Here is a 26,956-nt window from a genome sequence, read left to right on the forward strand (position 1 = left end):
TTTTCTACTTTTATTTCTAGGATTGCCTTTAACACATCAGGAGTGCTTTTCCATTATGCATAGTTATTTGATTTGGGGTGGGGGGTGGGTAAGCCTCTGCTGAGATTGTACCACTGCATATTTCTGGATCATATAGGAAAATTTAATACCACAACTGTTTTTAGACAAGGAAATACAGAAACGACAGATGAGGATATGAATAGACAAAAATCATTTTAACTGCCTTATACATTCAGAGATCTTTGACTCTCAGCAGTTGGAATCTTGGCATTATAGTTTACCTGAACAACCATTATAGTATAACACCAGTTAATGAAACTGTTAGGGGACCTAACGGAAAGGGGATCTGGCCCTTAGTCGGTCTGCCTAGGACCAGCCAGTAGTAGGTGGGTTTTTAACTTTGTGCAGGAAAAATTCCACAACACGAGTCCAGATGATTATGAGGGAACATTTATTAAAGCTGGAGACGTAAAACAAGAAAGGGCTTATCATAGAAAAAGCAACAGGAGAGCCCAGGCTGGGCTGTCCTAGCTCTCTGGGAAGTCAGAAAAAAGGCCTTGGAAAGAGGTTTGGGGGACTAGCCTGCAACAAGCTGTTGTTGCCCATTGTTCCCCAGATTTCAAGCCTTGTGGGGTCCCTTAGGGTTTAGGGGATCATGCCTGTGGGGGAATAAGAAGGGAAAGAGAATGGGGTGGGGCAGCTCCCCAGAGGGAGATCATGTGCTACATCCTTTGTCTTGAGGCTTTATCTTCTTCCTGCAGACAGGAATCTTAGGTGAGGTCTGGGGGGCTGGGGTTTAGCAGAATATTCATCAGCTTTCTAGGTGTGCTCTTTCAGGGCCATGGTCTTCGATGATTTGATTGGTCAGTGCCAGGGCAGAGGGCCATCAGTAATTGCAGCTGGTCCTAGTGTCACCTGCCTGGTTTTGCTGCTTTTCTGGGTCTGAAGCTAAAATACAACTGAGGCCTACATGTTATCTCTAGGGAGGTGACCTGTATCTGCTCTAAATTGCTCTGTCAGTTTGTTCAGCTATCTGTCTCAGTTATGCTTTTCCACTTGTCCTTCCCTACTGGACTGTCTCAAAACATATTAAATATGTACTATGTATAGGCTCTGTTTGAACATATAAAGGAAGTAAACTGTCTCAGAGAATAATGCTGTTAGGAAAATACCCAGAGACCCATAAAAGCAATTGCATGGTAACATTCACTCACCAGATTCTTAACAGGGGCAACGTAGTATAGTGCTTGAGAGTAAAAATTTTAGAACTAGATTGCCTGGGCTGAAATCTCAACTCCTCTACTAACTGTGTGACCGTGGGCAAATTCAGAGTGCTTCAATTTTCTCATCAATAAGGTGAAGATAATATTGATTTTAAGTGTGGAGGGTTTTGAAACACAAGCTAAGAAATTTGAGTTTGATATGCTGAGAAATAGGGAGTTACTGTAATTTTTGAACAGGCAAGTTACATGATGAAATTAATTGGGGAACATTATTTTATTGACTGTGCATGAATAAAGTGGGGGGCCTAGAGGCAGACAGCAGCTGGAAGACTGTCAGAACATTTCAATGTGAAAGGTGCAACTGGGGAAGTTGAAATAGGTGGGCAACACCAAAAACCACTGTGGAGAAAAATATCATCCAGATTTCATGATAGAGTGAATGTGGGCTTGTTTGTTTAAATTTATCTTTATTGTTGAAAGTATTATAGATGTCCCCCTTTTTCCCCCATTGATCCCTTCCACCAGGTATCCTCTCCTGACAAATGGCATTAATTCAGCAAAATCTTAGAAAACTAGTGTATCAGCTCAGTGGAAATACCTTGTGAGGGCTGTCAAAAGTTATAAACTCTGTGGAGTCCAGCTGGTAATGTGTGCATTCACTTACAGCTTTCTTTTGTTACCGGAAAGGGGACCTGCCCTTGACGGTCTGCCTAGGGCCAGCCAGTAGTATGTGGGTTCTTTACTTCGTGCAGGAAAAATTTCACAACACAAGTCCAGGTAACTATGAGGGAACATTTATTAAAGCTGGGGACATAAAACAATAGAGGGCTTAGCACAGAAGAAGCAACAGGAGAGCCTAGGCTCTGCTGCTCTAGCTCTCTCTCTCTCTAGCCTTAGGAACAGGTTCAGGGGACTAGCCTGCTATTAGCTGTCACTGCCCATTGCTCCCCAGGTTTCAAGTCTTGTGGGGTCCTTTAGGATTTAGGAGATGCATGCCCATGGGGGAAAGAAGTGGAAGAAGAAGAGGGGAAAGGGAATAGGGGAGGGATTACTCCCCAGAGGGACAGCACTCCCTGGGTCCTTTGTCTTGAGGCTTTATTTCTTTCTCTCAGGTGGGAATTTCAGGGGAGGGTCTCAACAGAATATTCATCAGTCTTCTAGGTGTGTCCCTCCAGGGCTGTGGTCTTCACTGACTGGTCAATGTCAGGGCAGGGGGTTATTAATCATTGCAGCTGTTCCTGGTGTTGCCCACCTGGTTTTGCTTCTTTTCTGGTTCTGGAGCTGAAATACAAATGAGGCCTAGAAGTTATTTCTAGGGAGATGACTTTCTGTATCTGCTCTAAATTGCTCTGTCAGTTTGTTCAGCTATCTGTCTCAGTTTCCCTATTCCACTTATCTTGGCTAACTGGACTGTCTCACTTTGAGCCTTTATATACTACAACAGGAAATGTTGGCTTATCCGTGTAGGAAGTTTCTCCATAGGAGATGCTTACTGAACTGAATGCCTTTGTTAGAACTAAATAACCTTTCTAAAACAGCATTTTTTAAAACTTAGTCAAATTAGGCAGACTATAACCATCTGATAAGTTAGAGATAAGTCAGTCCTTTTTTTTTTTTTTTGAGCACTTACGCTGAAGGAAAAAAGCAAAGAAGGAAGATATTAGATGGGCCAGGTACAGAAAACTTGGGTACAGAAACTCACCAGGGCATGAAGCCCTGGATGCTTCCTAGCAAGAGGCAAAACTGTGAAAACAAGAAACTTGTCTCCAGGGAAACCTATCCTCCCTGAGCATATCGATGGTCATGCAGTTTAGATACCCCCTGAGTGAAACATTTCCTCCCTAAAGATAACATCTAGGCCTCAGCTGTATTTCAGCTCCAGGCCCAGAAAAGCAGCAATACCAGATAAGTGGTGCCCTGCCTGCCTGCCTCAGGACAACTACATTGACTAATGACTCCTTGCCCTGGCACTGACCAGTCAGTGGAGATCACGATCCTGAAAGATCACACCTTGAAAGCTGATGAATATTCTATTGACCACTCCCCTGAGACCTCCCCTAAGATTTCCTCCTGCAAGAAAGAGATAAATACACACAGGACAAAGGACCCAATGTGCATTCCACACCAGGGGAGCACACCAGCACCATCTTCTTCCCCTTACTTCCGTCTGAGGGGACCCCATGAGACTTGCAAGCAGGAAAGTGCCAGCTCGTCCTGGGCTTATCCCCTGAACCTGTCTCCGAGGCCTCCTTCTCTTTCTGACTTCTCAGTGAGCCAAAGCAGCCCAGCCTAGGTTCTCGTGTTGCTTCTTCTATGCTCTTGTTTCACCGTCCCAAGTATATTTTTGCTGCCATCATGTACCCAATGCCCTTTGACTCAGTGCTGTGTAGCCCTTCCCTTTGGAAATCCCCATCCTTCATCCCCTGTCCTTAAATAAATTCAGTTTTTCTTTTTCCACCACCTGAGATGGCTATTTAGACTGCCCTCGCACCACTGACCTTAACCTTTCAAAATACACTATCAGGCAGAGGAACATTGTATTAGTAAAAACTATAGAATTAAGAAAGTTTTATTGTAATTTTAATGTTGAATTGTATCACTATTCCTTCCCTGTATTATGGTATTAGCTAGGTGACACAATTTTTTCAGTCACTTTCTGTTGTAGGATACAAGAATGTTTGTTTTATAAGATTATAAAGTAAAAGAGTCTAGAATTAGAATTAATTGGACTGAATTTTTTGTTTGTTAGATTTTTGAAGTTAAAAGTGATACCAGACAACAAATGAGTGTGGGTTGCCTGTCACTCACTACTTGAGCCAATTAAGCAGAGACAGGGTTGAATTATATATGAGCGTTTATTCCAATAATGCTGGCAATATGGGAGAACAGCAGGGTCATCCACATAAAATCTGCTCTATCCACCCACTTCTTAAGCTAGCTGCTTGGGTAGAAGGACAAAGATGACATGAGGAAGTAGGCAAAAGGAATAAGAATGTGTATAATGGTTATAGGTTATGGGATATGTGAGCTGGGGGGTTTGCAAAAGGGTGGGATGCCTCTGGGACCTCTTTGTTTCAGCAATAAGGTTGTTAATCTTTCCATGATGATAGGCAGTTAAGGAAAATGGACCCTTTCTGAATGTCCAGGGGCGTACAACAGTCAGCCAGGTTAGAATGTGCTTTCTCTATTCAGAACAGAACAATCATGGTTAACAGAGCATGATTAATATTACTGCCCCTTACAAAAGTAGAAAAAATACAACTGATTTTTTTTTTAAAGTTTTTGACCACATATATTATTACAATTGATACAGAATAACCCTAGGGGGGAAAAAGGGAAAACACTTGAATTGGTTTGAGAAAATTCCCTTAAAATATAACCAGAGGAGTAGCTTTTGACTCAGAAGCAATCTTTGTTGTTCCACATGAGTGCTTTATAAAACCTAACTAATGTAACTATTAAATAAGTTAAAAAACTTTAAAATGAGATTGTTTTCCCCTTAAAATTAACTCATCATCGCAGCCTTAGCTGGTTTGGCTCAGTGCATAGCTCGTTGGCCTGCAGACTGAAGGGTCTTGGTATGGATTCTAGTGAAAGACATGTACCTCGGTTGCAGGCTCCATCCTCAGTCCCGGCCAGGGCTCGTGTGGGAGACAACCAATCGATGTGTCTCTCACATTGATGTTTCTATCTCTTTCTCTGTCTCTCTCCCTCTCTCTTCCTCTTCCTCTCCTCCTTCCACTCTCTCTGAAAAGCAATGGAAAAAATATCCTCAGGTGAGAACTAAAAAAAAAAAGATTACACCCTAGTAATGCCATCTAGAGGTAGAAAATGTACCACACATAATACACAGATGCACACATATTACATAAAGACCATATATATAAAGACCATACACATAATTTGAGAACAGCTTATTTCCTTTTCCTATGAAAATACACCTCCATACTTTATACTTATTATTATTAAAACTATATAATTTCATTCTAACTTAATTAGAATTTTTAACTTTTAGAAACCTTAATTTCCAATGATAACCAAAAATGTAAGCAATCAGTATTCCTAAGGTTGACTTTTATGAACGCATTTCATAAGCCTTAGAGACATAGATTCCTCTACTGACAAACACACTTTCAAGAAACACACCACTAATAAAGCACTAGACATTTATTAACAGCTCCAAATTTATTCCACAACCTCTGCAGCAAAAACCAGAAGCAGGTGAGCCTCAGACTTGTTTAGCAATCAGTGTTTTAGTATTTCATGTTATTTCAAAATATTTAGATATTGAATAACCTTTATCAAATTTATTAATTTAGAAAGGGATAGCTGAATAAGTTAAATTGACTTACTTAGATATGGCTAGTGGTTTTTGTTTGTTTTTGTATTTTTATTTCAGCAATTGGGTTGCCACCCAGATGTTGATGATGGACTGACAAATCCATTCACCCATTTTTGGAATGTTTCTTCCCATTTGTGTACATTTTTCTAATGTACAGACAGCACATTCACCTCTGAGAGCCATTAAAGCTTGGACATTTCCCTTCAGAATGGTAAAACAGGGAGTCTAGCTTCACCATTAGCTAAATGATTTCCTTTTGTTTCCATGGCGGCAGCTTTAGAATATCCTAGAATTGTTATAATTGTCAATTGTTTTAATTTCCGTTTGACATTTAATAATTCTGCAACCTATTTTCCATTTTTTATAGGCTGCCTCAGAAAATTAAGAAGACTTGCTGCTTCCACAACATTCTAAAGTTGTGTGCTACATGAAAGGCATAGCTACTATCAGTGTAAATATCGGCTATTTGATGTTTGGCCAATTGACAAGCCTGAGTTAGAACAATTAGGCTTGTTGGGCAGATTTTAGTTAGGTAAATAAAAAACTTCAATTATGTCCACCATGAAGTTACTGAATATCCAGCTTGGTAACATTCCTGCTTATTGTTAAAAGATCCATTTGTAAATCAAATTAAGTCCACATTATTAAGGAGTTTCCTATAAACCATTCCTAGGAATGAAGTGTTCAGTAAACAAAACACAATTGTGGATTTCTTTATCCTGTAAAGAAAGTAGCAAAGTTGCTGGGTTAAGACTGTTACATCAAGTTTAAGTGAAGCTAGGTGCAGAAGGCAAAAGACAATTGGTTGACAGGATTGTTGAATGTGATGAGAATTCAGTGGAGATTTAATGGAATGTGAAACCAAGGAGAGCCCATAGCTATCTTTTGTTTGTCTGCATAACATATCTATAGCAGAAATGGCTGTCATGCAGGAAGGGAGCCCTTTGGCTACTGCTTCTAGTTGCTGACTATAATAGCCTTTAGGTCTATGATCTATATTTTTCAGTTGAAATTTCTAAAATTAAGATGTTCCAGAGTGGAAGCTTTAGATAATTGTTTAGACATTTTATAGTTGTTTTCATTCTGGTTCCACTGAATTGGAAACCCAGGAATCCTCTTTCCTGCTTTTTTGTGTTTGTTTCTGAAGAGGAAAAGATAGGATTTTTCTGAGTCTTTCAGGGTTAATTAGTAGCCCATCTTTAGATATTAGATAGCCAAAGTATTTCACCTGAGGTAAACATAATGAGAGCTTGTTCTTTGGTGTTCATGTCCCTTTATACCTAGCTGTTGTAATAGGTATATTGAGTCCTTTTGAGAGTTTAGTAATTTTCTAGAGTATAAACGAAATTACCCACATACTGGATTAGAGTGGAATATCTAGGAAATTTAACATCATTTAGGTCAGCCTTTGGTATCTAAGACAATAGGTATATCCCTTGGGCATTACTATCCAAGTAAACTTGTAATCTTCCCAGGTGAAAGCAGAGAGGTATTGACTGTCTTTGTACTGGAATGCTGAAAAAAGTATTATTGTTGCGGAACCGGAGACGTTCACCTTAACGGAAATACCAACTGGCACGCGGAGGCTCGGGGTTCAGGAGGTTTATTTTACGCTGGTGGCCCCACAGGAGTCCAAGTCCAAAGTCTGAGCCCCAGACACAATCGGGTTAGGAGTTATATACTGTACATGCTTGGCCTACTTTGTGGTAGGAGGCGGGGCTAACCTATCTAGTTTGGGGAGGGGGACATAGTGGCAGGGTGCAGGGGGCTCCCCGACTCTGACGGCCGGGGTTGGGGGGTGGAGGGGGACACAGACGGACGACTGTCAGCCATTTTTGACCAAGTTTTTCCTTATCAACATAAATTTATATTGAAAAATATTGGCAGTCACATGAATAGCTGATAATAAGGCATGTGGATTTGGAAATAAGTGGCTTATTTATAGCTCTGAGATTTTGTACAAATCTCAATTGTTTTCCATTTGGTTTCTTTATTGGAAGGATAGGAGAATTAAGGGGGCTTGTACATGGAATTATAAGCTTCCCCCTTTTATGGTAATTTTAATTTCTCCTAAATTATTAACAAGGAGAAGGGGCAATGCCTTCTCATAGTCCTCAGAGCAGCCCTATGCTTGTTTCTATCCTTTTGTTTTTCTAAATCCCTTTCCAGTTTCCTATAATCCTTAAAGTGGACAGACTTCTCTATAGGAATTTTCTTTCTAACCTTATTAGCAATTCTGTTGCTTTTGCTCCCGAAACTCGTAGGTATATTAATTGGAATACATTAGAATAGCCAGGATTACATGTTCTAACAGTCAGATTTCTTTGCGAACCCATCAGGGTCCTGGAGAAAATTGGGAACAGTTGCTGGTTCCTCTCTGGCTGAGAACAGCTTTTCTCCAAAGGGAGCTGTTAGAATTTCTATTCTCATTTTCTCTTAAGTCAGTAGGGAGTGGAAGTGGAGGAGACAGAAGGGGAAGGAAGAAGGGGGGGGAAGGTCAAGTCCAGGAAAGGAAACTCAGAGAGCAAAGGATATAGAGGAGCTATAGAAGGGGGAGGAATGGGGTACAGGCATTTATTAGCTTTAGAAGAGTTCAGGGACAGTCTGTAATATTTCTTATAAATTTTTTTTTTTTTTAAAGAATTTATCTGTGCTTCTAGAAACTTCTAATTTTTAAGTCAAGATACACTTTCATTCATTCAGTTTAACTTTAGAGCCAGTATTTTCTAAGTTTTGCATGCAAAAAATTAACTTAGGCACCCAAAGACAACTGCATTTTGGCTATTTTAAGTTGATGTTTTCTAGTTAAATCTTCCCATTTCTGTACAGTACTTGCAAGTAAAAGGCTTCCTATCAGGAGTATTAATAAAGGCTGGGATCTGAGAGTATCTGGCCTTGGAGGCACAATTTCCCATGTTAATTTTCGGGTTTTTGTTTTTATTTTTGGATATCTGCAGAGTCTGAGAAAATTTTCTAGGGATGTTATGTAGTGGGTCAAAGTGTGCTGCTTATGGGTTGAGCTCCACAAGGCTCTCACCCCTCGAGTTGCATTCAACCCTCTTACATGCCTCAGTTTATCTCCTTGCTGTCTAAAAAACCCAGAAGGGCTTGGGGTGCTGGTTCACCAAACCTTACTCCCACATAAGAGCCAGTCAGTTTAATTACAGTTGAACTGGAATTTCCCTAAGGGGCTCCTGCACATCATGAGGAATGACCTCTGACAACTCCACAAAGATTCTTAGTCACCTAAGCACACCCAAGATTTGGGCTGGAGGGAGGACATGCCCCTTCGGAGCTGACCGAGTTCAGCTCTCATTTATACAACAAAGGTTTTTGTTCAAACTTTCAGAAAGTAATTTCAATTGAAAAGCCAAAGTTAAAAACCAATCACCCATGTTTTCTCCTATCTTGCCTTAGCCTGGGTTCTGTCAACCCTTAACCTTAATTCCACCTTGAGGATTTAAAAATACAACACAAATAAAGTTAGACCCTCCACCACAAGCAAGGGAATGTCCTGTATTCAAGAGACAACTCAGCCAAGTTCTCCGGATGGGGGTGGAACCAGTGAGCTTAATGGGCCCTTTGCTGGATCCTAGCACTGGGTCTGGGTCTAAGTCTGCAGAGTGGTCCTGGGTGAGCTTCTTTAGAATCCTGTGGACTACGCCAAGTAAATGTCAATGCCAGAAACATTCAAACCTGTAAAGAATTTTTGTGAGTTTATTTGAGCCAAAATGTCGACAGTTCCTGGGAAGCAAAATCTCAGGGGATTGAAATAATGCTCTGCAGAATGGCAGTTCTGCACCTATTTTATACATTACAATTAAAAGTTACATGAAATCCATTGGTGATAGATTAGGGAGGAGAGAAAGCAAAGTACCCAAACCTCTAGGATTGGATAAAAAGTAAAATGATAGACACATCTTTTACATAGGTGGATACAGGGTAGTTAATAGTCAACAATTAACACAATAGAAATAACAATGAGAGGATTTGTAGAGTCTGCTCTGGTGCATTGGTTGTCCCCTGAGGGGTCTGGAAAAGGGAAGTTACCCGACTTTCCAAAGTTATGCTATTCTAGATGGAAAAGACGACAGGCTCAGTTAAGGCAAAGACTGACTTTTTTCAGGGAAGATTCTAGCCTAGGACATGACTACCTGCCATAAACTGCTAGTTAAAAAGTTTTCATTTCAGACCATCCTTGGTGGTTTTAGGTTTCTGAGTTTGCCAGGCCACCACACAGGCCTTCCCTGAGCTTGTCAGGTTAACTTGTGGCTCCTTTTCTTCCACACTACAGATTGTATCTTGGCCCTTTGGCCCTGATCAGCCTAATGTTAAACTCTGACTGGGCCTGTGCTGTTGTTTTTCTCTTTAGATTTGGACATTAAGCTAAGAGTGAAAGGTAAGAGATGAAACTAAGTTCTTACCAGGTAGGATTGAAACTTCACAATTGGCTGCAGAAGTGCACTTACCTAGCGAAGCAAAAGCCACTATTTACAATTTACAGAATTAATCAAATGATTGAAAATATCTTTTTTCCCCCATAGAGGCATTATTGTCTGTAGGCCAATAACTTTTACCTCTTTAGACCAGTTTTGAGCATCATTAGTCAGTATTAGCTTAATTATAGTTAAAATCATTGCTTTTCAATCTTTCATGAACATACTAACCTTTTTTTCAACTTCCTGTATTATTTATTTTTCCTAGAATCTGGATATAAGTAACTGTAGCAAGACAGTGTTAAATACTATTTAAGCCTCATTTTAGGTTCTTTAAACTACCTCAGTATTTGTAAATGTGAGAATACACATTCCAGTAAAACTGGAAAACTAAAATTTGATACACCAACAAATTTGCTCAATATTGGTGTTACTACACAAAATTATATATGCAACCCGTGGACTTTGTAACAGAATTTTGCCTTTATAAACTGGCTTACACATAAACGAAGTTACTTTTTGTTTATCTGTCCTAACCTATTTAGTGTTGTACCAAGAGACCCCCCTCCCATAGCTTTTACTATATAAACAAATGATTCCTCCCCTTAAGACAAGGTGGAAAACCCCAAGTTTTGACCCAGAAAACACTAGCAGGATTATGAAATTCTAAAGTTTCAGTACATGTTAACACCAGAAATAGCTTATGGGCAACTCTTACTTGAGTTTTTTACCTAAGTAGTACTATAGGAAGTTACAGTGTTGGCCAAAAGAACACACAGGTTTCTCATTAAAACTTTGGCCAAGTTGTTTCCTTAAAAATTACTGATTTTAAAAACATAAAAACTGCCACTCACACATACAAAACAAGTGGCCCACAAAACATTCTCCTTTCCTTCTGAAGGTTTTATGATACATTATAATCATTAATCAGTCTTTTACTATTAAACTGAAATGGCCAAATGAGACAAACAGTTCTGAGACCATTCTTCCACCACTGATTAAGACTGGGTGGCAGGTACTGGGGGTAATATTCATTTAGCTTTCTGAGCTTTCTGGGCAGACTTGGTGACTTTGCCAGCTCCACCTGCCTTCTTGTCTACTACTCTGATGACACCCACAGCAACGTTCTGTTTCATGTCACGAACAGCAAAACGGCCCAGAGGAGGGTAGTCAGAGAAGCTCTCAACACTAACAGGCTTGCCAGGAACCATACTGATGATAACAACATCACCACATTTCAAAAACTTGGGCCATCTTCCAGGTTTTTCCCAGAAAGATGATCAATCTTCTCCTTCAGCTCAGCAAATTTGCAAGCACTATGAGCTGTGTGACAGTCCAGCACAGGGGTGTATCTGATTCTGATCTGGCCTGGATGGTTCAGGATAATCACCTGAGCTGTGCAGCCAGCTGCTTTCATTGGTGGGTCATTTTTCCTGCCACCAGCCACATTGCCATGATGAACATCTTTGACAGACATGTTCTTGACATTGAAGCCCACATTGTCCCCAGGAAGAGCTTCAGGGTGCATTTCAACAGACTTTACTTTAGTCGTAATGTTGACTGGAACAAAGGTGACCACCATGCCAGGTTTGAGAGCACCAGTCTTCACTCGGCCCACAGGGAGAGTACCAATATCACCAGTTTTGTAAGAATCCTGGAGGGGCAGATGTAGAGGCTTGTCAGTTGGATGAGTTGTTGGAAAGATGCAATCAAGAACTTTAAGTAGCATGATTCCACTGTCATTGCCGTCTTTACCAGTGACTTTCCATTTTTTGAACCAAGGCATATTAGCACTTGGCTCCAGCATGTTATTGCCATTCCAACCAGAAATTGGCACAAAAGCTATTGTGTCAGGGTTGTAGCCAATTTTCTTAATGTAGGTGCTTACTTCTTTAATAATTTCCTTGTATCTCTTCTGGCTGTAGGGCTGCTAAGTGGAATTTATAACACCAACAATCAGTTGTTTCACACCCAGTGTGTAAGCCAAAAGGGCATGCTCACAGGTTTGTCCATTTTTTGAGATACCTGCTTCAAATTCACTAACACCGGCAACAACAATCAGGACAGCACAGTCAGCCTGAGCTGTGCCTTTAATCATGTTTTTTATAAAGTCTCTGTGTCTTAAGGCATCAATGACGATCACATAATACTTGCTGGTCTCAAATTTTTGCTGAGAGATATCAATGGTGCTACCACACTCACTTTCAGCTTTCAATTTATCCAAGACCCAGGCATATTTGAAGGAGCCATTCCGTATCTCAGCAGCCTCCTTCTCAAATTTCTTGATGATTCTTTGTTGATCCCGCTACATCTGTAGATCAGATGGTTAGTAGTGGTAGACTTGTCAGAATCTATATGTATAATGATGAAGATGTTGATGTCTGAGTCTTTCCTTTTTTTTCATTGATTCAGTGGTGCTTTTCATAGCACCTGTGTTCTGGCAGCAAAAGTGAAAAAGCTGAACATACTAATCTTAAAACCAGACAGATTCAGTCCATCTGAACAAAACACTGAGATTCTGCATTTTGTTTTGTTTTTTTCTTTTGAAAGGAATAGTTTTATCACTAGCACACTTTGGGTGTTTTTTTGTTGTTTGAAAACAGGAATTATTGCCCTCATTTTATTTATAATGTTTTTCAATTACAGTTTACATTCAATATTATTTTATATTAACTTCAGATGTACAACATAGTGGTTAGATTTATATAATTTATGAAGTGACACCCCCAATAAAGTCCCCCCTTGACACCTGTTATGAAAAGACCTGAGGTCTGAGAAAACCTCAGTGTATTGCTTACTGATTCCAAGGAAATACCCAGAGAACTGGCTGTGAAAGATATGATTTATTAGGACTTAATGTGCATACCAGGAATGGTCTGCCTGTGAAATCTCTGCAACACAGGCTTTCTATGTACAGGGTTATATAGAATACAGAAAACAAAGCACACAGGGCATGCAGGGTGGAAATGTTCACATGCGAGCTGTCTGAGATCAAAACGCTAGCTGTTTACAATCCGAGAACAGTTTCTGTTTGGCAGTTTCTTCACTGAGGAGCTGGCCAAGTTTCTAAGGTCCCACAGCACTCATACAGATGGCCTTCATCATATTCCCACTGGGTGGGAGGGGGAGTAGGAGCTTGGGAAAAGGCCCGTGTTCTGACATACCAAACATACCGTACAATATTAATAGAGTAATATTGACTATATTTCTTATGCTGTACTTTACATCCCTGTGACTATTTTGTAACTACCAATTTGCACATCTTAATTCCTTCACCTTTTAATCAACCATTCCCCTAACCCCACTTCCATCTGGCAAACATCAGTCTGTTTTCTGTATATATGAGTTTGTTTCTCTTTTGTTTGTGTTTTTTAGATTCCACATGTAAGTGAATCTCATGGTATTTGTCTTTCTCTGACTATGTTTCCTTACATAATAACCTGCAGGTCCATCCATGTTGGCTCAAATGGTAAGTTTTACTCTCTTTTAATGACCAAGTAATATTGCATTGTATATATGTACCAAATCTTCTTTATCCAATAATCTATTGATGGACACTTAGATTGCTTCCATATCTTAGCTATTGTAAATAATGCTGCGATGAACATAGCAGTACATATATCTTTCAAATTAGTGTTTTAGATTTCTTCAGATAGATATCCAGAAATGGAATTGCTAAGTCATAAGGTAGTTTTATTTTTAATTTTTTGAGCAACCTCCATACTGTTTTCCATAGTTGCTCTACCATTTGCAATTCCACTAACATTGCACAAGGGTTCCCTTTGCTCCACATCTTCACAAACATTTGTTGTTTGTTGACTTATTTATGATAGGCATTCTAAAAGGTGTGAGGTAGTATCTCATTGTGGTTTTAATTTGCATTTCTCTGATGATGAATGACTTTGTGCATGTTTTCATATGTCTGTTGGTCATCTGTATGTCTCTTTGGAGAAATGTCTTCAGGTTTTCCGCCCACTTTTTAAGTGAATTGTTTGTTTTTTTCTTTGATGTTAAGTTACAAGAGTTCTTTATAAATTTTGGGTATTAACCCCTTATCTGGTGTATCATTGGGTAATATATTCTCCCAATTTGTGGGTTGTCTTTAAGTGTTTAATCCATTTCGAGTTTATTTTTGCGTATGGTATAAGACAGTGATCTATTTTCATTTCTTTGCATTTATCTGTTCAGTTTTCCTAACCATTTTTTATTGTCTTTATTTAATTCTTTTCTTGCCTGTTTGTCATAGATTAATTGATCATATAAGCATGGGTTTATTTTTGGACTCTCTCTTCTGTTCCATTCATCTATGTATGTTTTTTTGTTTTGATTTTTAAAAAATATATCTTTATTGATTTCCGAGAGAGGAGAGGAGAGGGAGAGAGAGAAACATCAATGATGAGAGAGTCATTGATTGGCTGCCTAGCCCGCAACCCGGGCATGTGCCCTGACCGGGAATCGAACCCCGATCGCCTGGATCCCAGGTCAACACTCAACCACTGGGCCACGCCCGGCCCGGCTCTATGTATCTGTTTTTAAGGCCAGTACCATGCTGTTTTGATTATTGATAGCCTTATAGTATTGTTTGATATTGTGTGCCATGATACTTCCAATTTTGTTTTTCTTTCTCAAGATCGCTGTGGCTATTCTGGGTCTTTTGTGATCCCATACAAATTTTAGGATGATTTTTTTTCTAGTTCTGTGGAAAATGCCATTGGTGTTTTGATAGGGATTGTATTAATTCTATTTATTGCTTTGGGGAATATGGACATTTTAACAATATTAATTTTTCCAATCCATGAGCATGTTATATGGTTCCATTTATTTGTATCTTCTTCATTTTCTTTTTTCAATGTCTCATAAGTTTATGAGTACAGGTCCTTTATTTTTCCCGTTAAATTTATTTCTAGGTATTTTATTTTTTAGTGCAATTGTAAATGGGATTATATTTGTAGTTCCTCTTACTGATACTTCATATTTGGTGTATAAAAATGCAACTAATTTCTGAATATTAATTTTGTATTCTGCTCCTTTACTGAATTCATTTACCAGTTTTAATTATTTTTGTGGAATCATTAGGGTTCACTGTACATAGTATTATGTCATCTACAAATAATGACAGTTTTACTTCTTTTCCAACTTCGATACTTTTTCTTGTCTGATTGCTGTGGCAAGGATTATTACCCAACAGAGGCTGGCCCAGAGCAGGTCTGCCTCAAGCTGTCCCATAGTGTGTGGGTCCTTGACTTCGTGTAGAAAATATTTTGCAACACAAGCCCAGGTGGGTTTGAGAGTATGTTTATTAATGCTGGGAACAATGAAACAAAGGAAGAAGTTAGGATAGAAGCAACAACAGTGGAGAGCCTAGGTGGTGCTCTGCTTTGGCTCTCTAGAAATGTTATAGGAAAGAAGTGAACCAAGGTGGAGCTGCTGTTAGCTCACTGGGAAGTGAAGGTCACAGTGATAGAAGTGAGCCTAGATGGGGCTGCTTTAACTAACTGGGAAGTCAGAAAAAAAGGGGGTCTTGGAGACAGGATCAAGGGGTGAACCCAGGTTGAGCTACCACTGCCCACTGCTGCCCTGATGGCAAGTCTTGTGGGGACCCTTAGAAATAAAAAGTTCATGCCCACGTTGAGTCTTTGTCCTGAGGGCTTTTTATCCACTTTTTTCCCCCCTGCAGGCAAGAATCTTAGGGGAGGATTTTAGTAGAATATTCATCAACTTTCCAGGTGCATACTTAATATGCTGATGCATTAAAATGGGTATATAAGGGAGTTTTGGATTATTCTTTGGTGTTTTACTATTTTACTTTTATCTTAAGTCTGTCTGGAATTAATGTGTGTTTTTTTGTTGTTATTTGTTCCCCAACTTCATCTGTCCTTGGGTTTAGCTGGCACTAATGGTATTAATTGGGTCTTGTTCTCTATTTTCCTAGGCCAGGGTAATTTTAACTATGTATTTTCTGTTTATGAAGGAGGGTATAAACCATATACTCAAATGAGTATCTTTGGATAGGGAAGATAAAGTTCTTGCAGTTCACAGGCTGGCTGCAAGCTGCCCAAACTGTTTGACCTTGTTTAATTTTTTTGCCTCGGTTTCCCCACTCCGCTTGCCCAGGGATTTTCCTAGCTTCTTACTATCCTGCTACAGGACTTCCAATAAAATTGGTGAAAGTGGACATTTTTGTTCCTGTTTTTAAGGAAAACATTTTAACTTTTTCCCTTTGAGTATGTGCTAGGTGTGATTTTGTCATATATGGCCTTTATTATGTTGAGGTATGTTTTCTCTTTTCCCACTTTGCTGAGTTTTTAATCATAAATGGATGCTGGATTTTGTCAAATGTTTTTTTTTTTTGCATCTATTGAGAAGATCATATGATTTTTATTTTTTATTTTGCTTATGCTGTTTATCATGCTAATTGATGTGCAGATATTGAATCAACCTTGCGTCCCAGGGATAAATCCCACTTGGTTATAGTGTATAATTTTTTTTATTATGTTGAGGTATGTTTTCTGAATTCAGTTTGGTAATAATTAATTGAGAAGCCCATAATTTTCTTTATAATGTCTTTGGTTTTGGAATTAGTGTAATGCTGGTCTTGTAAAATGATGTTTGGAGCTTCCCCTTCTCTTGAATGTTTTGGAATGTTTTGAGGATAGGTGTTCTTATTTAAATGTTTGTTAAAATTCTTTTGTATAGCCATCTGGTCCAGGACTTTTGTTTGTTGGTAGTTTTTTGTTTACTGATTTAATTTTATAAGTAGTTATGGTCTGTTCAGATTTTCTGTTTCTTCTTGACTCAGTCTTGGAAGATTGCATGTACCTAGGAATTTATTCATTTCTTCCAGGTTGTACAATTTGTTGGTATATAATTGTTGATAGTATTTTTTAAAAAATAATTCTTTGCATTTCTAAGTTGTCAGTTCTCTTTCATTTCCGATTTTATTTATTTAGGTACTCTTTTTTCCTTGTTGAGTCTGGTTAAAGGTTTATCAATCTTTTTTATCTTTTCAAAGAACCAGGTTCTGCTTTCATTGATCTTTTGTATTGTTTTTCTAGACTCTAATTTGTTTATTCCCACTGTTATCTTTATTATTTCCCCCCTTCTACTTACTTTGGGCTTTGCTTGTTCTATTTCTAGTTCCTTTAGATTTAACGTTAGATTGTTTATTTGACATTTTTTTTGCCTGTGTTTCTATGGATTTGTTTATTATTTTTATTAAAAATTTTTTTATTGATGTGCAAGGTGGTGGGGGAGAGAGAAAAGCAGTGATTTTTTGTTCCACATATATTATGCATTCATTGGTTGCTTCTTTTATGTGCCCTGACCAGGGATCAAACCCACAACTTGGCATATCAGAATGATGCTCTATCTGGCGGGGGCTTAGATTTCTTTTTTAGAACTGCTTTGGCTGTGTCCCATTGATTTGGGGTTGTGTTTTTAATTCTCAGCGTATCTTTTTATTTCTTTTCTGATCTCATTGTTAATCCATTCATTGTTTTGTAGGATGTCATGTAGCCTCCATGTGTTTGTATGTTTTTCAGTTGTTTTTTCTTTTTATTGATTTTTAGTTTCATAGCATTGTGGTTAGAGAAGATGCTTGATATAATTTTAGTTGTCTTAATTTTGAGACTTGTTTTGTAGTCTAATGTGGTCTACTTTAGAAAATTTTACCTGCATTTTGAAAATTATGTATATTTTTCTTCTTTGTGGTGAAATGTTCTGAAAATATCAATTAAAGCCTTCTGGTCTATTGTGTCACATAAAACCGCCGTCCCCTTTTTGATTTGTCTGGATGGTCTATCCATTAATGTCAATGGGGTGTTAAAGTTCCCTACAATTACTGTATTACTGTTGATCTCTCCCTTTATGTCCGTCATTATTTGCTTTATAAATTTAGGTGTTCCTACCTTGGGTGCATAAATGTTTGCAAGGAATATATCCTTTTGTTGGGTTGATCACTTTATCCTTGTGTTGTGTCCTTGTCTCTTGTTATAGTTTTTGGTTTAATATCTATTTTGTCTGATACAAGTATTGCTACCCCAACCTTTTTATTTTTAAATTTCATTTGCCTGAAATATTTTTTTTCATCTCTTTACTTTCAGTCTGTCTTTGATCTAAAATAGGTCTCTTGTAGACAGCATATATGGGTCTTGTTTTCTTCTCCATCCAGCCACCCTATGTCTTTTGATTTCTACATTAAGCCATCTTTATTTAAAGTTGATTTTTGACAGGTATGTAATCTTGCCATTTATTTATTTATTTATTTATTTATTTATTTATTTATTTATTTATTTATTATTTATTTTTCTTAAAGAAGTTCCTGTAACATTTCTTGAAATACTGGTTTGGTGGTGATAAATTCCTTTAGCTTTTTCTTGTCTGGGAAGCTCTTTATTTATTCTGTAATTTTAAATGATAGCCTTGCTGGGTAGAGTAATGTTCGTTGTAGGTCCTTGCTTTTCGTCACTTTGACTATTTCATACTGATCCCTTTTGGCCAGTAAAATTTCTGTTGAGAAATCAACTGACAGTCTAATGGGAACTCCCTGTGGGTAGCTAACTGGTTTTCTATTGCTTCTTTTAAGATTCTCTGTCTTTAATCTTTGGCATTTTTAAAAAATATATATATCTTTACTGATTTCAGAGAGAGGAAAGGAGAGGGAGAGAGAGAGATGGAAACACCAATGATGACAGTCTCTCTCTCTCTTTTTAAATCCTCTCATGAAGATATGTTTTATTGATTTTTAAAGAGAAGAATGGAGAGAGCAAGAGTGAGACAGAGACAGAGAGAAACACTGATACCAGAGAAACATTGCCTCCTGTGTGTGCCCTGACTGGGGATTGAACCCGCAACCTAGGTGTGTGTCCCGACTGGGAAAGTTATCGAACCTGCACCCTTTTGGTACAGTTATGACCCTCCAACCAGCTGAGCCACCTGGCCAGGGCTGTGTCCTTTTTCGTAGTGTAATACAGAGGAGAATCATCATGCACCACATAGCTTCCACCCGGAGAAGCATGACATAAAATTGGCATTACCTGCTAAGTGGAAAAGCCAACACTTGTTCAGTTACTAATCTTCTCAGGCAAAGCTTTTGGTTTGGTCCAGAACTACTACACCTTAACTTAGTAGTATTTTTATTTGCTTCTAAAGTCCCTCACAAAACTTAGTACATTCTGAAACACAAGCATGTAGCCTATATTGGATTTTTAAAAATTCCCTTTCCTCACTTATAGTAGCTTATTTCCTTATCTTGGGTATAAAATGCTTGCCCAGTTGGGTGCTTCACAGCAGAGATTCCAACAGCACGTGTGTTCCAGGATAATTTGTTAGCTATATTATATAATCAAGAACTCTAGCTGATGGGTTGAGGTATTCATGTGTAAAAAAATACTCTCTCAATTATCCCTGGCCTTATCATTATAGATCCTCACTATCATTTGTCTCGCTTTAAAGCTAATTGCTATCAGCCACTCTAGATTTAAAAATATCTACACATGCTACCAACCTTTTGGCTACTTACAAATGATGAAAACATTTAATACAAAACCTGGTTAATATACTAGCCTTTCACTTCTAGAGAACAAATCTTGCCTAGTTAGTACACATTTGTATTACTTTAGCGTTGGTTTGCACAAGAGGGTCCTCACTTATAACAATTTGATGTAATCCCTCTCAGGTGACTGACCATGTGAAAGATATTCAGAGTGATCTTTGCCAGGCTCATTCTGAACTGCAGTGACAGAGAAGAAGGTTTATATGTAACTTTGAGGGCTAGATTACATTGCATGTGGGTAAAGGGCATATGGGACTGTTTTTTTAGTAACTTAATGTAATTTTTTCTGATTTCAAAAGTAATAAATGTTGAATGAAATATACTTATAGTAGAAGATTTGTAATATATACATTTTCATTTAACATTTTATTATTTATTAGTCTTTCGACCTTTTTATTGGGTTTACGTGCATTGTTTTTAGCAAAACGGATTATTCTGTATCTAGATTTTATTCTTTCTAAATCTAATTATATTTTATGAACATTTTTCTATGTTATTAGATAACTTTCTCCATTTCAATAACTGTATAGTATTCTGTCATAGTGTTATACACCCTTAATTTACCAATCTCCTATATGGGACATTTATGCTGTCTCTCCTTTTTCTCTCATAAATAACACTGTACTGAACATCATGTAGAAACTTATTTGTGCATATAAATTAATTATTGAGCATAGCATTGCCTTCTTTTAATAACAAAAGCCATGTAAGTTTTTGATGTGTTTTGTTTGTTTTTATGTTTGTTTCTTTGTATATTTTGGGAATGTTTTATGTATGCCTTTTACACTCTTGAGAAACTTGTACTTTTTTTGTACTCTTCTTACTGATGTGTAAAATATCCCACAGCTTAACCAACAGCTAAACCTGCACTTTTTTCCATTTTATAGCAATTTTATAGATGATTTAGTGGTTTCTTAATATAATATTGTTTTAATTTGAATTCCAGTTAATTTAGTGAGGTAGCATGTTGACAACACCATAGTTGTTTTTGCTGATACTCCTCAGGCAAGTTTCTTACATACTTACCAGCTCTACTTATACATTAATAAAAGGAAAGTGTTCCCTATTCAAGTAACATTTTAGTTGGTAATAAGCAACATAATTGCGACTTTAAAAAAACATTACATTTCTTCTGCTACCTTGAAGCTTCTGAGTAAAAGTTTTAATATTTAAATGAAACAAATCTCAATGCACATTATATTTTTGTTATTACCTCTCTAAAACCAAACAAATTTTACCAAAATCTTCATCATCTATTACCAAATTTGTCATGAAAATTTTCAACTTTTTTTGTTTTTTTTTTACTTTTTATTAAAGAACACTACTTTTACCCTTTTTCCTACTAGTTAGTCTTGAACATCTCTCCCCAGCCCCAGACACACACCTTTTGAAATGTAAAAGTCTCAATTATATTTTGCTTTTGTTATGCATCTCTTATAATTGATAACATCTGTCAATTTGTTGTTTATTTTAGTGTGGAAGAGGGAGGAAATGTTGATGTCTACCTTCTGTTTTCAATATATAAGTAAAAAAATTGCATATATGTCAAAAAAATTGGCAATTATAATAACATTAAAGTATTGTTTATTAAAATGAATTTTATATATAAAATTCAAATAGATCCACTGAATTCATTCTTAATTAGTTAATGAGGGTAAAGTGCTCTGAAGATGAAGAGTCCTTTTTAAGTACTATGTATTATTTTAGTTGGAGTATTATTTCTTATGGTAGTGATGGCTTGAAAGCCATTTTAGGCTTTACAGTATCTCAATCAAAAAGAGGTTTTACTCCTTTCCCAGTCTTCAGTGCAGCCTCTTTGGGTATATCAGTATTGATGAAAATGTAGCACGGATAGTCCTATAATTAGGCTTGCATTAATGGCAGCTTAATATCCTGCTGGGAAGTAGGATTGGGACATACGGTTGGTTTTCATTTGATTATCTGTTGCTCACCAGATGAACCAGGATCAAACATCTATAGAAATAGTTTTACATTGATTTGCTTTTATAACTCACTATTAAATATATAATGAAAGGGTATACTCCCTGCCAAATAGCAGTAAAATTCAGTCTTTCTTGTGATAATTCAGATTATTGAAGAATTTCTGGGTCATCAATCAGTCATTTGCTAAATCATCTCACTTCTATTCCTCCCTTTTTTACTCCCTCTGCCTCCAGCCTAGTTAGGGCCTCATTACACCCCACCTGCGCTACTGGAGCTGCCACTTTACTAATCCCCCTACTTCCAGTCATTTTGCATATGCAGTTAATGTTAGACAGTACAGGTAGATTAATCCTTATCTGAGATTTAGACGTGTTTATATCATCCTTATGCTGAAAAAAAATGTGTATTTCTTTCGCTTTCTTTTTGTTTTTTTTTGTTTTTTATTGATCCTCACTGAGGCTATTTTTTCCATTGGTTTTTAGAGAGAGTAGAAGGGAGGAAGGGATGGGAAGAGAGAAACAGCCATGTGCGAGACATATGTGGATTGGTTGCCTCCCGCATTCGCCTGTTCCGGGGCGAGGATCAACTGGGAATCAAACCGACAACTCTTCCGTCTGCAGGGCCAACACTTTAACCACTGAGCCACACTGGCCAGGGCTAAAATGTGTATTTCATTGGCCACACTCTTAGGCCTGTCTGGCATTCAACAATTTACGTGATTTAATCCTAACTGAACATTGCAGCATTATTTCTCACCTCACTGTGTCCCACTGTTTATATGCTTTCTTACCTTCATGCATTTCCGTAAATAGTTCAGAATCCCCTACACTTTTTCTTCATGCCATTCCCAGAAATGACTTACACTCATTTGGAGGAGGGACACCAAGAGCTATTCAACTAAGTCTCATTATGCCAGGGACTAAATGCAAGTTTTGCAGTGCAAAATCGGTGGTAATGGTGTAGACATGAACAAACCTATAGCCTTTCTGGTGTGGTGAACCAGAAAAGAGAAAGTGGGAGTGCTGAAGATACTGAGGCTTCCATGGAATATAGCCAGACAGGAGAACTCCATATTTTCGTCTGCCTATATTTTTGACTAGCACAGAATAAACTCAGACCAGCCCTGTCAGGAACCAGCCTGAGAAATGAACAAACCCGAGTTCCAGGGGTGGGAATGAAAGAGACAAACAAAGTAATGAGGTGAGGGTGATACAAAGTAGTTCCTTCAAGGCTGCATGAACACTGTCAGAGCAAACACCGTGCCTCCTGCCTGAGCCCAGACCTTGGTAATTTCTTTATCTCGGCTCCTCATGGGAACCTGTGGGGAGGGTCGAGTCCTTGACTTCAGACCCTCAGGCTACGTGGACCATGTCCAGACACGTCACCGGCTCCCAACACAGCCCAACTACAAACAGAAGAAAAATTTACAGTTAGAGACTAGCCAAAAACAAGTATCTACTAAAACAAAAGAAACTATATTCACTAGAGAAAAAGAACAGAATCCAGAATCTCCACAACTCAGAATACAATCCAAAATTACTTGATATATAAAGAACTGAGAAAATGGAACACATTCTCAATTGAAAAGATAACTTATTGATACGAACTTCAAGATGAACCAGGTATTAGAATTAACATATAAGGGTTTTTAAACAGCTATTATATTGTCAATGAAGTAAAACAAAACATGTTTTCAGTGAATAAAATATCTCAGCAGAAAAACTGAAAGTCATGGCAGATAAATAGAAACAATCAAAAGACCAAATGGGAATTCTAGAACTGAAAAATGCTATTTCTGAAATGCAAAATTTACTGGATGGACTTAACAATTGAGTGGACATGACAGAGGAAAGGGTAATTGATCTTAAACAGATCATTATTACCTAAAATGAAAACAAAAAGAGGAAAGATTGGGGGGGAAATGAACAAAGCCTCAAAAATCTGTTAGATGGTATTTAATACTTGGCTTCTCATCAGAAACCACTGAGAACAAAAGAGAGTAGAATATCATCTTTAGAGTGATGAAAAAAAATTATTAACATAGAATTCCATACCCACCAAAAATATTGCTTAACAAGGCTATACTTATTGTAATTATTTTATAGTACATACAAATACCAAATCATTACATTTTATACCTGAAACTACTATAATTTCTATTTTACCTCAAGTTAAAAATGAATGAATGCAAAATACATATTTAAATAAAAGAAAACAAAGGGAATTTGCTACCAAGGGACCTGCACTACAAGAAATGCTGAAGGACCCTTTTCAAGCTGAAGATAAATAATTTTAGATGGAAACTTGAATATTCAGGACAGAATAAAGAGTGTCATATTCTAAATACCTGGGCAAACATAAAAGACTTCTTTTTTGGTCTTTTTTTCTCTCTTAATTTCTTTATAGATTGTGTAATTATTGAAAACTAAAATTACAACATTGTCTTTGAGGTTTATGGTGTATGTTTGGGGACATATAGGCCTTTCAGATTGCAAACATTTTATATTCTATGTGAAATAGTTGATTATTCACTCTAAGTGAATTGTGAAGACTTAAGGCTGTATAAAGTAATCCTTAGGGACAACTGTTACAGAAATGCAAAATATCTGAAAATCCAACAGGAAAATTAAACTGGAATTCAACAGGAACATAAACATGTATGTATGTAATAATAGAACTTCAAAATACATGAAGCAAAAATTGACAGAATATAGGCCAAACTAGACAGATTCACAATTAGAGTTGATTTTAACACCATCTTTTCTTTAATTGATGGAACTAGACTAAAAAAAAAAAAAAAAAAATCAGCAAACACATATATTATCTGAGAATACTCTGAACCACCTAGTCTTAATTGATATTCATAGAATATTACACCAAACAGTGGTAGAACAGATATTCTTTTCAAGTGCACATGCTATGTTTACCAAAATAAACTACAGTCTGTGCCCAAAAAACAAGTCTCATATTTAGAAAGGTTGGAACCATACAGAATTTGTTATCTGACCACAATGAAATTGAATTAGAAAGCAATAATTATAAGATTATCAGCAAAACACTTCTAAATGAGCATTGGGTCAAAGAAGAAATTAGAAATTTGAAAATATTTTAAACTGATAATGAAAATACCACATAATGAAATTTGTGGGATCAACCAAAATGGCAAAGAGAGGGAAATCCCTGCATTACACAAGAAGAAAGGCCTAAAACAAATTATCTAATTCACATGCTGGTTCTAAAATTTATATTGAAATTCAGTGGGACTTGAAGAATCAAAAAACGTTGCAAAAAAAGACTTACGCAATTTAATTTCACCACTTAATATAGCCTACAGTAATCAAAACAGTGTGATATAGTATAAAGAGAAACAGGTCAGTGGAAAAGACAGCCTGATACTGACAAAGTTATAAACACATAGAGAATATAGAAATAGATCCACACATAAATGATGAATTGATTAAAAAAAAAACAACAACAAAAATTCCAGTTAAATTCAATGGAGAAGAGAGAGTCTCTTCAGCAAATAGTGTCAAAACAAGTGGACATTTCTATGGGCTAAAATGAACCTTAACTTTTACTTCAAAAACCCTAGCCTTGGACAGGTGGTTTAGTTGGTTGGAGCATTGTCCCATACACCAAAAGGTTGCTGGTTTGATTCCTAGTCAAGGTACATACCTCTAGGTTGGGGCTTGGATCCCGAGTTGGGGCACATATAGGAGGCAACCGATCGATGTTTCTCCCTCACGTCGATGTCTGTCTCTGTCTCTCTCTGCCCCCTTCCTCTCTTCAAAAATCAATTAAAAAAACATATCCGCAGGTGAGGATTTAAAAAAACAAACCCTAAATGTAAAAGTTAAAGCTATTAAACTTCTAGAGGAACCCATAGGAGAAAATCTTCATAACATGGGTTAGGCAAAGTTTTCTTTAAAAGAACATTAAAAGCACAAACTAAGAACAAATATTGGTAAAATGTACTTGATCAGAATTAGAATCACTTTTTATAAGGCACTTAAAAAAACAAAAAGGCAAGTTATATACTGAGACACAGTTTTTACAAAAAAAAAAAAAGTATATATATATGATATAGGCCTTGTATCCAGAATACGTAAAATAATTTTATAACTCAAAAAGAAAAGTCAATTTTAAAATGGAGGGATGATTTGAACAGACACATCATGATACATGAATGATCAATAAGCACATGGAGAGATGCTCAGCATCACTTGTTTTCTGATAAATGCAAGTTAAAAAAGAAAAGACCAACAATGCCAAGTGTTGCTGAAGTGTGGAGCAACTAGAATTCTCAGACATTGCCAGTGAGAATGCAGTTGGTATATCCACTTTGAAAAACAATATGACAGTACTATATAAGTTAAATATACATTCGTCATTCTACCTAGCAATTTCATTTAAATGTATTAACTCAAGCAAAATGAAAACACCATCTGGAAATGTGTTCAACTGTTCATAACAGCATTATTCATTATAACCAAAAACTGATTAGTGACTAAACAGATTCTAGTAAATCCATTTTATGGAATCCTACTAACAATAAAAAGGAGTAAAATAGTGCTGCACAAAACAACATGGATAAATCTCAAAATCATTATGTTAAGTGAATGAAGTCAAACATAAATACTATGTACTGTATGATTCCATTTATATGAAATTCTAGAAAAGGAATAGCTGTAGTGACTGAAAGTAAGTTGTTGGTACCAGGAGTTTGGGGGTGGAAAGGATCAAGTACAAAGGGTTACAAGGGAACTTTTCTGAGTGAGGGAATATTCTGTATTTTCATTTTTGTAGTGGTTACCCAATTATATGCAGTTAACAATGTTATCCTGTTATCGGGGTAATTGCGGTATCCTTTTCCTTACAATATCCTTACAACATATCGAGAAAAAGAATTTTCTTAGACTCACATTGGAGAATGAGTGATTTTTGTGTAGAATTACACCCCTGGGTTTCCAAAGTCCCATTTCCCTTAGTCTAGTTATAGAAGTGTAGCTGGGGTTTCAGTGGAGCTAGAAGCAAAGCCAGTGTCCAGAATTTCTGTTCCATGTTGCAGCCAGGGCCAGTTCAGCGTCAGGCTAGTTACAGCCCGTTAGTCTGTTTTGTGTGGGCGAATGCTTGGCAGCCAAGAGAGGCGAGAGCCACCAGGAGCATAAGAGAGTTTCTTTGTTCAGGGAATTAAGTACCCCAAATTCTGTGCCCCTGCAGTGGCCATGCCTATTCTGGCCAATGACCTGTTTCCAGGTGTGACTGACAGACAATTACCTTTAGCTAGTCCCCCTACCTTTACTGGGCACGAGTCTATCTCCCCACTGTCCAGTCTCTTTCCCTAGTGATCTGTGTGGAATAGATCAGTGGCTCCCTGGGGAATAGAAAGCTACAGCTTCCTGGTGAAGCTGCCCAGATAACATGTCTATAATATTTAGCCTTCCCTTTGCTCCTTTCC

At 37.4% G+C, this 26,956-nt stretch overlaps 1 protein-coding gene and 1 pseudogene across 4 annotated transcripts in view; one reads left to right on the forward strand and one right to left on the reverse strand.

The window, feature by feature from the left end:
* The window catches only part of PEAK1 (pseudopodium enriched atypical kinase 1), a 222,092-nt gene that overhangs the window by 64,172 nt on the left and 130,964 nt on the right, over positions 1 to 26,956 (forward strand). The gene's annotated exons all lie outside the window — the stretch shown is intronic.
* Positions 11,033 to 22,298, reverse strand: LOC308569186 (elongation factor 1-alpha 1 pseudogene; annotated as a pseudogene). Its single transcript has 2 exons — positions 22,255 to 22,298; positions 11,033 to 12,393 (listed from the first exon to the last, which is right to left on the reverse strand). The product of its transcript is annotated as an elongation factor 1-alpha 1 pseudogene (transcript).

The sequence above is a fragment of the Miniopterus schreibersii genome (genome assembly GCF_964146895.1).
Source record: "Miniopterus schreibersii genome assembly, chromosome: 1".
Lineage (NCBI taxonomy): Eukaryota > Metazoa > Chordata > Mammalia > Chiroptera > Miniopteridae > Miniopterus > Miniopterus schreibersii.